Source organism: Triturus cristatus, chromosome 6, assembly GCF_964204655.1.
Source record: "Triturus cristatus chromosome 6, aTriCri1.1, whole genome shotgun sequence".
Taxonomy (NCBI): domain Eukaryota; kingdom Metazoa; phylum Chordata; class Amphibia; order Caudata; family Salamandridae; genus Triturus; species Triturus cristatus.
The window spans coordinates 865,302,985-865,317,514 of NC_140589.1; the positions used below are offsets into that span (position 1 = coordinate 865,302,985).

Here is a 14,530-nt window from a genome sequence, read left to right on the forward strand (position 1 = left end):
CGTGTTCTGAAAGTGGGAAATAAAAAGAGACCTTTCTACTTCTCTGTCTGCTACTTTAAATTTTCACCCTCCTTGCTACCACATCCATTTTTGTACTGTATAGTTGATTCAGCAATGGTACATAGTATCCTCTATGAATTGCGTTTAGGAAAAAATCTAATGCATTCCTACCTTTGTTATGTTGCACTAATCTTCCCTCGCGTTGTCTGTGGTATATTAATAATCCTCAACTGTAGTTGCGTAAGGCTTATAGACGAGACCGTTGTGGATAAATGGTTCCTCGTATTATGGGTCCCCTATATATATATGTAAATTCATCTTAGCAGTACAAACAGATGAAGTTTGAATTACAAGAATAATGTGGGCATAAGAAACAACATTAACTACGTAAGTAGACAATTATCTCGCTGACTAATAACCCCTATACCAGGTAAAAGGTGTATAACTGTAGGCAATCCCTAGGATCAGTCGTGAGGCAAATAGGACCTAAAATACCGGCGCTACACAGAAACAAATAGCGTCCAGCACAATATGGACACCAGTGCATAGTTTCCCATAAGGCTAATCCCAACAGAGTCAATAAAGCTACAGTCTCTAGGGAAAATGGTCTTTTCCAAACAAATATATAACAATGTTTCTTTCTGTAAACAGGAAAGAATCACAGAATACAGAATACAGAGAAAACATCTATCTAAGGTCTTGAGGAAGATAGAGGCATACAACATAGCCTATCGAAACGTGTCGACGCTTATGGAAAACACACAATCCACAGAAACGGATACATGCTTATAGGGATAAAGAACTCAAAACATCCCACAAGCGGTTAATGTCCAGTAGCGGTTTGGATGTGTGAATATATGACAAAGTGTATTGTCTTGTGTTGTTGTGTTTTCTCAGTTATGCTGGCTCATAACGAGGTGTGTGTAATGTAACAAATTGTTCTGTCTGTATTTTTGGATTATCTTGTAATATCAAATGACTTTTTTAGCTGTTTTTAGCTTCGTTTTTGCTTAAATTGAATATATTGTTGGAATTATTTTCTCTGCTTTGATTAATGTTAAGTAGGGACTAGAACAGATCGAGTTTTTAATGGTGATGTATAATATGTTTGATAAACAATAAATAGTAAAAAATTTCTTTTAAATAAGTGAGAGTGTGAGAAATTATGTTTCTGAATTACATTGGTTTGAACATACGGTCAAGGGACTGCTAGTTGACACTTGTAAAAGTATCCTATTCCCTTGATTTCTTAAGGGATCTCTCTCTTCTTTCTTGAAATTGTGCAGTACAACCAGTGGGTTGGAGAGGGCCTAGTTTTCTAGGTTTAGTTATAATTAGACAATTGGAATCCAGTATGGACAAATTAAAAACCTTTGGATTCTCTGAGGACCAATTTAACAGGCTAATTAGCCTCAATCCTCGTACTGGCAACACGAATGCCTTGAAAAATTTGAGTCATGACCAACTCATAAAAATTCTTAATTTAAAAAAGAAACTGATCCGCACGGAATTACACGCGGAATTTCTAATAGAATATCTGAAGGCGGGGGTGATTCCGATTGGCCTACAAGTAAGAAACGAGCCCGGACTCTTTACCGAGAATCCCAAATTCTTAGAGACATGGACACACATAGCAAATCGGTGTAGCCGTGACTGGCTTATTCTGATTATTGAGACAGCCCAAGAACTATTAGAAATAGAAAAAAAATTAATCGATGACTCAGAGACCCAACTCAGACAAAACAACAGTCTGGAAGAGGCAAAGAAAAAATTAGAAGAACTGGAAAGTGAAGCCAACAGTTACAGAGAGTATCTCACCAACAAAAAGACTAAAAAATTAAGAAAAGATGTAGAGAGATATAACGAGGAAACAGTGTATCCTTACTTAGGCAAAGAATATTATAAACAGAGACAAGATCAGAGATGGGAACGACCTCAACAAATGAGACCGGTATACTCCAGAGGGGGTAACAAACGAGTCACATTCTCGGAAACATCAGGTTCCAGCAGTGAGGAAGATAGAGAGGTTGAGCACAATAATAGAACTACACCCACATCAGAGAGGGAACCTTTTTTAGGCAGGCGCCAAAATCGGGGACAGCGAGGGTTCAGAAATTTCAACCGACAAGACCCCTCGAGATACCATCAACCTCAAAATGCGGGACAGGAATACTTGACAACCAGAAACAGACAATACTGGAGGTAGAGGAATTGCCCATCATAAATCTGTCCAAAAAAACACTAACGAAAGGTGAAATAGAGATTTTACAAAAAGGGTTCAGTTTTGCCCCCATGGCCCCTCACAACACATACGAACTTGAGAGCGATTTAAAGCAGTTTTTCAGAAAGATAAGGCTAAATCGGTTCTTTGAAGATAAACAATATGTACAACCACCGAATGTCTCAGGCCTTAAACCCAAATCCACATTCACCCTGCACTTGGCACAGGTAGACAAGAATGTGGAAATCTTTGAACGGGTTGTGGAATTGGAGATTAAAACCATGAGAAATAACATGCTGAGATACAACAATAACAACTTGACAAAAAATCAGAAAACGTCCTTAAAATCATTACAAGAATGTGATGATATTATAATTAAACCCGCCGATAAAGGCGGAGGGGTTGTTATTTTTGATTCTTCTGATTATGACAATAGAATGAGGGAACTTTTAGATGTGAAGGAACATTATCGACCAATTCACTTAACAGCAATAGACAAACTTAAGAAGGAAGTGTCTGCCCTCCTAAAACAGGGGCGCGATGAAGGGTGGATTTGTGAAAATGAATATAAATACCTACTAAACATGCACCCAACAACACCAGCGATATATGGTCTACCTAAAATCCACAAAAATATTAACAACCCCCCGATGAGGCCTATAGTGAGCAGCATAGGCTCAATACTAGAACCATTGAGCAGATACGCAGACCACTTCCTTAAACCCATAGTACAAAAGCAAAGATCCTATATTAAGGATACAGCCCACGCAATCTCTATTTTCGAAGGGCAGAGCTTCAATGGGGTGACCCAAATCCTGGTCACCCTTGACATTGAAGCATTATACACTAACATTCCCCAGAACGATACTATCAGGGTAATCTCTGATATATTGGAAGAAGAAGATCTGGAAGGGGCAAACAAACACTTCATCATGTCATGTATTGAAATGGTGCTTAAAAATAACATTTTTCTGTTCAAGGAGGATACATACATCCAGGTTAAAGGGACCAGCATGGGGGCTACCTGTGCTCCCAGCCTGGCATGCCTCTATGTGGGGAATTTTGAAGAGAAACATATATTCAATGAGATGGCCCCCTATTATGAAAATATCCAAGGGTGGCACCGTTTCATAGATGACATTATTTTCATCTGGAACGGTGCCACCCAGGATCTAGAATCCTTCCTGGAATGGATCAATTTAGGTGATTCCAACCTCAAATTCACGGCACATTTCAGTAACTCCCATGTTGAGTTTTTAGATATTAAAATCAAGAATGTGGCCAATGTCCTACAGATGGAGCTTTTCACTAAACCAACTGATAAAAACACACTATTAGCGTATGACAGCAACCATCCAAAATCCCAAAAAGACAATATTCCCTTCGGGGAATTTTTGAGATTGCGACGAAATTGCACTACACTAGATGATTTTTATCATCATGCAGAGGTTCTAACGAGTAAGCTGAAAGCCAGAGGATACCCAAAAAAACTAATAAAACACTCACTTAAAAGAGCGAGATTTTACAACAGAGACAGTCTATTGGAAACTAACAAAAAGAGAAAGGATAGTGCAATAAATAGAATAGTGTTTGTTTCTCAATACTCCAATATGAGTAATAAAATAAAAAACATAGTTAACAGAAATTGGAAGATTTTAAACCATGAGGCCAACAAGACACTGGAGAAACCTCTATTTTCATTCAGACGTAACAAGACTATTCGTAATTCCCTAGTAAAGACCTACAAACAAACTAATAACATTCAAAGGAGCCTGACAGGTGAGATAGTTAAGGGCAACTACAAATGCGGGACCTGTTCGATTTGCCCTCAGTGCTTGGAAACAAAAAATATAACGCATAACAATAAACAGATATGGGCTAAATCTCTCAATAATTGCCGCAGCAAGAATGTTATCTATCTCCTCATATGCCCCTGCGGCCTAGGTTACGTAGGGGAGACAGGTAGAGAAATCCGCACCCGCCTGTTAGAGCACAAATCAGCAATTAGAAATAAGAAACCTAATGCTCCGTTAACTGAACATTACGAACAAATGAAACACGAATGCAATGAGTTTAAATGGTACATTTTAGAGAAGATTAGAATAGACAGGCGAGGTGGTGACTTAGACACCAGAAGGAAACAACGAGAACAGTGGTTCAAATGTCACCTTAACACGGTGGACAGAGGCCTGAACTCAAAAGAAGACTGGATGAGAATCATTTCCAGATAAATGATGCTCCCCAAATCATAGTCAGGCACATAGTGTCAGTCATCACCGTCAACATAGCTAGCAACGAACAGGCAGTTAAAATAGTTTTTAAGCCAACTGAAGCATTTAATAACAAAAAGTGGTCCTACTCTTAATAAAACTACAAATAAAGCTAGAGCACCAGAATTATCTATATAGAAGATCTCTTAAAAACAACTTTGGGCATGTGCACCATTATAAAAACAGACGGTAGCATCATGCGTGCACAAAATGTAAAGGATTGAAGAGATATAGGTAAAACAGACACAAAAAAAGAAGAGATAAATGGGCAGGAGTTCATATATGGTAACCAAGGGACTCCACATGAAAGAGTAAGATGTGAAGAATATCGATTTAATGTTAGCCCAAACGATGAATTGCAATAATTAGCAGTAGGAGTATTATAAAACATAGTTTATAACGGAATTATGTGCGAAAATCATGCGAGTAAGTAAAACAATAAAGTTACACGCATAAAAAACAACAAACAAACGATTAACCAATAGCACTGCATCTAACATACAGGAGGAACTAGACGTTATAAACAACGATTCGGCATTGGCCGACACGGGTCACATGGTATAATGGTGAGGAAATAAAGAAAGGCTGGGAGGTAAAACAATGTAAGCAGAATCAAGACGTTACCCCGCGTTCGTGCAACTATCGGCGTGATTAAGGTGAGATGAAAAGCGGAGAGATATCGGGCCGGATTACATTCCGTACCATAGAGAGATTGGGCAATGGACTAACAAGAGGGAGAGTAACCCTTTCAATCCCTTTATTTTAGGCTATAGGGGACCCATAATACGAGGAACCATTTATCCACAACGGTCTCGTCTATAAGCCTTACGCAACTACAGTTGAGGATTATTAATATACCACAGACAACGCGAGGGAAGATTAGTGCAACATAACAAAGGTAGGAATGCATTAGATTTTTTCCTAAACGCAATTCATAGAGGATACTATGTACCATTGCTGAATCAACTATACAGTACAAAAATGGATGTGGTAGCAAGGAGGGTGAAAATTTAAAGTAGCAGACAGAGAAGTAGAAAGGTCTCTTTTTATTTCCCACTTTCAGAACACGGGGTGGAAGGCATACGAAGAATTTTATACAGGCCTGATCCGACATCATCTTAGCAGTACAAACAGATGAAGTTTGAATTACAAGAATAATGTGGGCATAAGAAACAACATTAACTACGTAAGTAGACAATTATCTCGCTGACTAATAACCCCTATACCAGGTAAAAGGTGTATAACTGTAGGCAATCCCTAGGATCAGTCGTGAGGCAAATAGGACCTAAAATACCGGCGCTACACAGAAACAAATAGCGTCCAGCACAATATGGACACCAGTGCATAGTTTCCCATAAGGCTAATCCCAACAGAGTCAATAAAGCTACAGTCTCTAGGGAAAATGGTCTTTTCCAAACAAATATATAACAATGTTTCTTTCTGTAAACAGGAAAGAATCACAGAATACAGAATACAGAGAAAACATCTATCTAAGGTCTTGAGGAAGATAGAGGCATACAACATAGCCTATCGAAACGCGTCGACGCTTATGGAAAACACACAATCCACAGAAACGGATACATGCTTATAGGGATAATGAACTCAAAACATCCCACAAGCGGTTAATGTCCAGTAGCGGTTTGGATGTGTGAATATATGACAAAGTGTATTGTCTTGTGTTGTTGTGTTTTCTCAGTTATGCTGGCTCATAACGAGGTGTGTGTAATGTAACAAATTGTTCTGTCTGTATTTTTGGATTATCTTGTAATATCAAATGACTTTTTTAGCTGTTTTTAGCTTCGTTTTTGCTTAAATTGAATATATTGTTGGAATTATTTTCTCTGCTTTGATTAATGTTAAGTAGGGACTAGAACAGATCGAGTTTTTAATGGTGATGTATAATATGTTTGATAAACAATAAATAGTAAAAAATTTCTTTTAAATAAGTGAGAGTGTGAGAAATTATGTTTCTGAATTACATTGGTTTGAACATACGGTCAAGGGACTGCTAGTTGACACTCGCAGTTCTAGCTCAGTCCGGCTGAATCCCCTGCCTATCTTGCATTGATGAAAGGAAATACATACAGAAGAGTGAAAATCTGGTGCTGAAGAGGAAAGAGATGACATGAGAAATGCACATAGATGGTTTCAGGAAGATACGGGGGGGGGAATGGTGGTAAAGCCCTCACCTCACCCAGATGGGCAGGTCGAAACTTCCTGTGACCCAGCTTCTGGCTGCACATGTGCTGTGCTGCTTTCATTTACAATTGGCACATTTATGACCATTGTTTTCTGCTAAAATGAAAGGCAGAAGATTGGATGTGCATGTAGTCTGTCACCTTGAGGACTCTGACATGGACTTTGAGAAACTAATACTGCTGTCAGCCAGCTGGGATAAACAACTACCCACAACCTGAACGCACACAATCACCTGAAGGTGACTCAGTTCAAATTATGCACTATACAAGAGTAATATGTTGCATGAAAATAATATTACAGAACCACAAAATCTGGCCTATAAAGTTAAGGACGTGAATACAGGGCACAATAGATAGCAATTTCAAAATCAATGCTGGGATGCAAGGAGGCCAGCACGAATGATGAAGGGGATGGAACAGGAGGAGTGATGAAAGTGTCAGCAGAGTTGAGGGGGCGTTTAGCATTCAGATGTTGGAAGAGGGTAGCGCTTAAAGTTTAAGGAAACAAATCTTTTACCTTTTCCGCTTAAATGGTCTTGGATCAATTTGGCACCCAAGCCAACTCATATGCTTCTTGCCAAGACTGGGAGCTTTAGTCCATTCTTTGCTGCAGCACAAAGGCAACAAAAAAGGTCCTATGTATTATTTAGTACAAGAGTAGTGATCATGGTTGAGGACGTTGGAGTGCAGGGCAAGGGAGAAGTCAGAGTAAGTGACAGTCTCTTTCTTGTGGGTTTTCTGTCTCACTTTGACAACTCTCTCAGCTGTCAGACCGGACACTTTGCAAACTCTTATTTCACATTTAAGCACTCTAGTTTTTCATGAAAACTGCTTTGCATATCGTCTGCCGCAATATTTGTTTTTACTACTTGCCCTTGTTGTGAATCTCTTATCAAAGACAAGATTTTGGATGTGAATCTGTGGCAAAGAAGATAAAATGCAAGGCTTACAAAACGGGCAATTCTGGAATCAATTTAACTCTAAGGGGGGGGGTTCTTAATATTTATCATTGTGTGATGTTAAACTTGCACGAGCCATTTAATGTACAGTTTTGGAGCCCCACTGCTGAAAAAGCTTTTATGTTCCCACCCATAGATTTCATGAAGGTGGGTTAGTATCTGCTCGAGTACAGTTCACTCATTAAAGCAAGGTTCGGGTTTGAATTTAGGGGGCAGGTAGAAAGTCACAGTGGGAACTGGTCTTCTAAATAAGAATGTATTAACAGGATTATGGACATGATTGTGAACTTGCATAGGTGCTGAATGAACCTCCTCCCACTATCTGCATAATGATTTTAATGGACATTAGAACTATGCTTAAAAGGTTTCCTGAAACCTTTTTTGGCATCATGTGTTGCAACTTTGGGTTAGTTTTGAGTTGATACAGCTTTGGGCTTGATTTGGGCTTGTACTTCAGCTTGTGACAGGTCTCAAAACCTGGCAACACTGCACAACAGGTCCACAGCAGCTTCACCGCCCCCCGCTGCCCAGAATGACCCATCCAAGGCCTCCTTCGCCCACACCTCACTCCGGGGTACTCACCGAGGGACACCAGATGACCTGCCGCTCCAAAGGATTGTCGGGGAACGCAGCGGTCTCCACTGAGCTGCTCACTCGGCCGAGCTTTGTCGTTCGGCTCGAGCCTCCAGCCACTAGCCGCCTCGGTAACTTCCGCGGCCGCAAGTCTGAAGCCCTCAGGAACGCTACCGGGACTCAGTGGATCTGGGTTCAGACATCCGTAAAAACCACACGGACAACAGCCGCGAGCATGACAGCCAAAATCCACGAATCAGCGTCCGCGTTCTTCGATCACGTGACAATATTTCGCTTCCGTCCCAAACCAAATACAATAGAAACTTACTTCCTCACTTACAGCATTTGGAACAATCGGGTTGGGCTGTTCCTGCTCCAGCTTCAAAGAGCTTTGCAATTTAGCGACTATTATAGCTGATAAATTATTGACTTAATTCTCATTGGATTAGCTCTTCCCTACCCTCGCGCATGCCCCTTTTCAAGGAGTGTCGTATGTATATTATATCGAAACATTTGGCTTGGAGTTGTTAAACACGCACTCCATACTTCCTGGCTTTTGCAAATCGACTGCGAGTTTTCCTTTCTCTTTCTTTGGATTATCTGAAGGCAGGCATTGCTTATCGAGGAAGGGAAAGGAACTAACCCCCGCACTTGGAGGCAGTCATGCGGGCAGAGAATCACAATACAAATCACAGCACATCTTAATCTGATGTATTTAGCCGGTGGTTGGGGCATCCTCACACATTTCACAACTTGAAACTGCAGAAGTTAGCTCACAGATAAGCACATCAATTAACTGCCCCAATCGAGTTTGAAGTTCTAGATGACTACACTAGATTAACACCAACGTCTTTAAAATCCTATAGGAAACATACTTTAGAAAATATAACTCAATATAAATTCAGAAATGTTATTTAAAACTTATAAGATCACATAGATAGGTGCAGCCAACTGGGAGATTTGGAAATGTACCGTTTTTTCCTTCTTTAAGGTTTCATAACATTATCCTTATATACGTGTTGCGAGAAGGTTTAAGAGAACCCCCCAAAAAAGAGCATGATTCGAGATTTGAAAATATATGATGAGCGAGATTCTACTAAAAAATTTACTACTGTGCAAATCTCCACTTTCATGGCCACTGTTAGAAATGGGATTTCTGGTTGGCTAAGGCTTGCGCCAAAGCCAGGCAGAAACCGCCACTCTAGTCAGGGCAACGGAGTTACACGCCAAAGATAACCCCTGCTCACCCCCTTGGTAGCTTGGCACGAGCAGTCAGGCTTATCCCGGAGGCAATGTGTAAAGCGTTTGCGCAACACCCACACAGCAGCAGCACACTAGGCACACCACAAAAGTAACTCCACACAAGGTTATATCAAAAAAGGCCTTTGTGTTGTCATAAACACATTAGATCATAATCACACAATGTACACTGTGCCAACTGGCACTAGGCAGTATTTACAGGGGACTATTTACACACGACAGGGCCAATGGCCCACTGTCAAAACCATCATAAATCACCAATTGTAAATGTAGCACAAATAGTAAATGTAGAGCACAACCAGTAACTACTGTCGGAATACTGAACTCAGCATTATCCAGCAACCTTAAAGATGGGACACCTAAATCATATCAGGCATGAATCTCATTAGGCATAAAACTACATTAGGCCCAAACCTCATTAGCATCACACATTATGCACCAACCTTATACGTAAAAGCACATTAGGCAAGAATCATGGTGCATCAACACGTTAGGTAATAATCATCATAAACACAGTGGGCCCCAATCGGGGGCACACAGCCTGGAACTGGCCCCGGGCCAACTGGCCTCTCACAGGGGCTCATAGGCCCTATGTCCCGCCAAGTCAGGGCTGGCTACAAAAGCAGCAAAAACTAAAGTACGCAAAGTACTGGCCTAAACGTGGCAGCTGCCCACTAATTGCTGGGCAGTTGTGCAAATGAAAAGGACGGGCACTGTGAACATGGAAGTCCCGCTCTGGGACTCTGAGAATCAACTATGCCCCAAAGCGTTGCAGCTGCCTGCGCTCTCGCATGACCGCTGGGGAAACCGCAAAACAAGCACTGGCACTACACGTGCTAAAGGAGCCCCAATGCGGGGCTTGGATTCAGCCCCCAAAAGAAATCAGCGTGAAGAGCAGCAAGGGCACTGGCCCCGATTCCCACTAGGAGCACCACTCACCGGGGTTTCTCTCCTCGTTGCCTGGGGCAGGCTCACGTCGCGGAGGCTCGCACCGGAGCGTTCCTTGCTTCCTCCGGCCTCCCTCTCCAGCCGGCGGGAGCGGCTGGCCTGGAGCACGCACCGTTCCAACTTCTGTGTAACTGCAGGGCTCTCTCCGATTCACGAGAGCCCCGCTCAGGCCCACACCCCTTCCGTCTCCTTTCCCATGCGGCCGCGCTGGGATAGGCGGCCTCGGCCTCCTTCCGCTAGTGGCCCCACCCCGAGTCAGGCAGTAGGCGCCTGGCTTCCTGGTCGCTCCGGTCTGCGGCGGTGATTTCTTCATGTGGGCGTAATACGGGTTAGGCTCCCGTTGTACACAAAGACAATTGTGAAAATCGACACAACCACGCGGGGTGGGCACCCGCCACCACTCATGGAGAACCCAAAACAAAAGCACAAATGTGGGGTGGGCACCCGCTTGTAAAATGAGCATACAGCGAGGTGGGCACCCGCTGTTTCAATTCCCAGGCAGCAGCCCAGCTCTGCAAATGAAAAACAGAAGTGCTCTCCAAGCGCCAGGGCAAAGTCCCCAGCCTTCTCCCCAATACAGGGAAAGTGCTCTCATGGGCTAAGTTCCAAGTCCAGGAAAAGCCCTTCAGGAAGAAGGGAGGGGAAAAGGCTGGGCTCAGGCAGGCCAGCTCGCAGGGCCCTCCTGCAGGGAGGCAGTCCCTAGTGGTGATTCCTCCTGGAGCCCAGCAGCAGCAGCAGGCCCCCCCTCAAGTCAGGAACAGCACAACACTGAGAACCTTTTCATGGGGTCACAGCCCCTATATTTATGTCACATTTTCTTTTGTCTGTAGGCACAGGGCTGGGGGGTGGAAACCAGATGCAACTGGTTCAGGGGGGATTTGGAGCACTCTGTTTACCCAGCTCCTCTTCCCCTTTGTCCGGTGGGGGCTCAGTGCTCAGACGCACCACAGACAGGGGGTGGAGCCAGCATTGTCTAGGGAAGGCACAGCCCTTTTCAGGGCCCAGGTGCAACTCCTCCCTCCCATCTAAATGCAGATCTCTCTATTCACCACTGGGCTGACTCACCCTGTCTCCTGGAGCCACCCACACCCCCCAGCTCCTGTCACTCACAAGCCAGACATGCACTCCACATAAGGCAGGCAGACACATAGCACACAGAAATGCCAACTTCTAAAAGTGGCACTTCTCCACCAGTCTCCATAAATCTGCGCACACCGTTGTGCAGCATTTATTCTCACGAACTCATACATACTAAACTCGCCCCTGCACTCCTCTCATACTAGGAATTACCATGGACACACATATCCCCCATGCATTCCTATGGGAGGGCAGGCCAATCTCACCACACGCACTCAGAGCGCGCACGCACTTTACCCTGGGCCACAGTGCTAAAGTGCGCAGAGGCCAAAAACTACCAATATCAGGTCGCAGAAAAGGCAAAAGGTTTAGGTGTGAACCTGCCTAAAGGGCCAAGTCCAACAGCCACTTATTACAATTTTAATTTGGTGACAGTTAGTTGTTTTTAGAGGATCTCTATAGGCTTTGATATGAGGCAATCTTAAATCTAAACAAAAACTAAACCTAGTCTGCAAGGTCATCCATGTAAATACCACACGCCCATGTTCCTGGGCAAGGATTGCCCAGAATTCTCAGTAAAGAAATGTAGAAAGTCACTAGGGAAATTAAAAGACAGAGGAATTCAAATCAGAAGGCAAGCAGCCTTCCGTAATACACTGAATACCAATAAATACTCCCTTTCATGAAAACACAGCATTCATTTGGTTCATGGAAATTATGGAACTGACGACAAGAAATAGGCGCGTGCAGGTCAACTGGGTTTTACATACATGCAAGGAGTGACGGCCTTGTAGTTTCTCTGTGTAAGCATCTGCATCCAAGCACCAGCTTTCTGGAGAACCCAGGAAAAATGGAAGCAAGGGTGTCCTTGTGTGGTTCATTGGAAGAGCAGTAATACTCAATGCAGCTATTCTTGAACAACAAAAATACCCTACAACAGTGCTTCTCAAACTTTTCAGAACCACAACTCATTTTTTAGAATGACAAACGTTTTCGACCCACCTAGTTTTCATGGACATGAGGTCGACAATTTTTTTAATATAGCTGAAGCATTGTGTGGTAGCGCACTGACGTTTACAGACAGCACATTCTCAATTTAAATTGCCACTAAAGTTGCACAGACATACAGTTTTACTGATAATACTATGCTAACAAATAATATAGCCTTAGAGCCCGACCTAGCAGTCTCTATCGGCCATTTAAGGCCTGCTCCAGTGTTAAAATCCCAAGCCAAAGGCAAGAGCTCTTAACAAGGGAGCGGGCCTTTAATTGCCAGTTGAGCCTGCTAGGAGGGCTACAATGCTATTAGAACATTCCGCCCCCAGAGGGCAGAATGTTCTAATTACTAAAAACAAAGGGGTTTAAATCCCTTCGGGATCCGAGAGGCCTTTGTTCACAGCAGTAGCTGTGAACAAAAACAGCACTGGAATGTTTCTCTGCGGGTTTCTACCGGCCAGTAGAAGCCCGTAGCACTCCATTGTATTCAATGTAGTGCTCCACATTCCAATGTTCTAATAAGGTGTGGAAGACGGGTTTTAGTGAATATTTATCATTTGTGTATCACCAAATAAAGTCTCTTGATTTGTTTTGATCCTGTTAAAATCTTTTGACAACAGCATATAACATACCACCAACATGAAGGTCCGCTTGCCTGATTTAAATGCGAGCAGTCCTTCGGTTTTGCTGTGATGGTAACTACTCCTTCACTGCCTTAGCCAAACCTCTCCGATGGGCTACGGAGTAAGGGCCATTGGAGATATGGCTACATGGTTGCCTGCCCAATTTAGCTGGGCGGACATGTAGCCATTTTTTACTGTCTGTCACTGCCAGGCAAATCCTGACGCTGAGGGTCAGTAAAATACAAATAATGCTTCTCTCTCCATGGGCGAAAGCTCTCATGGTGAGGTGTTCATTTATTTTTTATTTTCAAAAAGAAAACCAGTTTCAGGATTTTCTTTTTGAAAATATATATATATATATTCTTTTAAATAAAAAAATTTTTGAAAATAAAAAAGAATACTGATTGGTGCAGGGTTATGAATTGCCAGGAACTACTAGGACGGCAGTTCCTGCCAATGCTGTATAAATTACCGACTGCTTGGTGGTCATTTTCAAATTTGGTGGGTGGTCCATCCACCATGGGGACTGAGTTATTTACTCCGTCCCCTTTGTAGAACAGCTAGCTGTCTACCAAAATATAAATCAGCCCCTTTGTTTCCATCACACTTCAGAATTAAAAAAAATGTGCTTAATTCTTGCTTTCTTAACTACTGAATGTGTACAGTTCTTTTACGGGTATTTACATTTTCTTGTGTGTTACAAAAAAGGGCATCCTACTGCCTTTCTTTTCACACTTACTCTACCCCAGCACGTTTCTCATATAATTCACTTTTCTTTCTCTGAAGGCAAAGTGTGAGGAGTTTGTAAACAACAATCTCCATGTTAAAAAAATAAGCAGCAATTTATCATAAGACATACCCTTATTGCACCTCTGTCTTCGAAGCGCAGCAAATGTGGCAAGATAACACAATTTAAAGATATCATTATTTATTCGTTAGACTTTTGCTGCCCCCCAAAAATCTTTAAATGACCCACCAGTGGATCGGGGCCCACAATTTGGGAAACACTGCCCTAGAACATAGTTCTCCTGAACAGTTTTAGAACTCCTTTACTGCAACTGTGTCCTGGCACAGTAGTATTTTTTATTTGTGTATTTTAAAATTGCTTCTGCTTTTCAAACTACTCACTTTACCCCTGCAAAAATAATTCCTCTAGTCATTTCCTGCACGTCTATGTCGCCATAAGCCTCTATTTTTTCACTTGGGCACCCAAAAAAAAATTGAAATATCACTTAAATTTTCCTCCCACATTGATCTTATGAACTCCTCAGTCAATCACAAGTCAGAGCTCTTTGGAAGCAGATGGCTCATGTTTTCATGCATGTGATGCTTATCACATGTGCCCACAAATTGTATGTGGTCCTTAATAACTTTAGAGTCACATGTGTCAGCAGATATGTATGTA

The 14,530-nt window shown here is 42.4% G+C and overlaps 1 protein-coding gene and 1 long non-coding RNA gene across 2 annotated transcripts in view; one reads left to right on the forward strand and one right to left on the reverse strand.

Annotated features, from left to right (window-relative positions):
- The window catches only part of RNASET2 (ribonuclease T2), a 152,494-nt gene extending 143,890 nt beyond the window's left edge, over positions 1-8,604 (reverse strand). Inside the window, exon 1 of the mRNA XM_085611449.1 lies at positions 8,231-8,604. The gene's annotated coding sequence lies outside the window, so the exon portion shown is untranslated. The remainder of the gene's footprint in view (positions 1-8,230) is intronic.
- Positions 5,110-6,446, forward strand: LOC146817975 (uncharacterized). Its single transcript, XR_014962606.1, has 4 exons — positions 5,110-5,147; positions 5,258-5,389; positions 5,555-5,677; positions 5,942-6,446. It is a non-coding gene; the product is annotated as an uncharacterized LOC146817975 (long non-coding RNA).
- Positions 8,605-14,530: the final 5,926 nt, after the last annotated feature.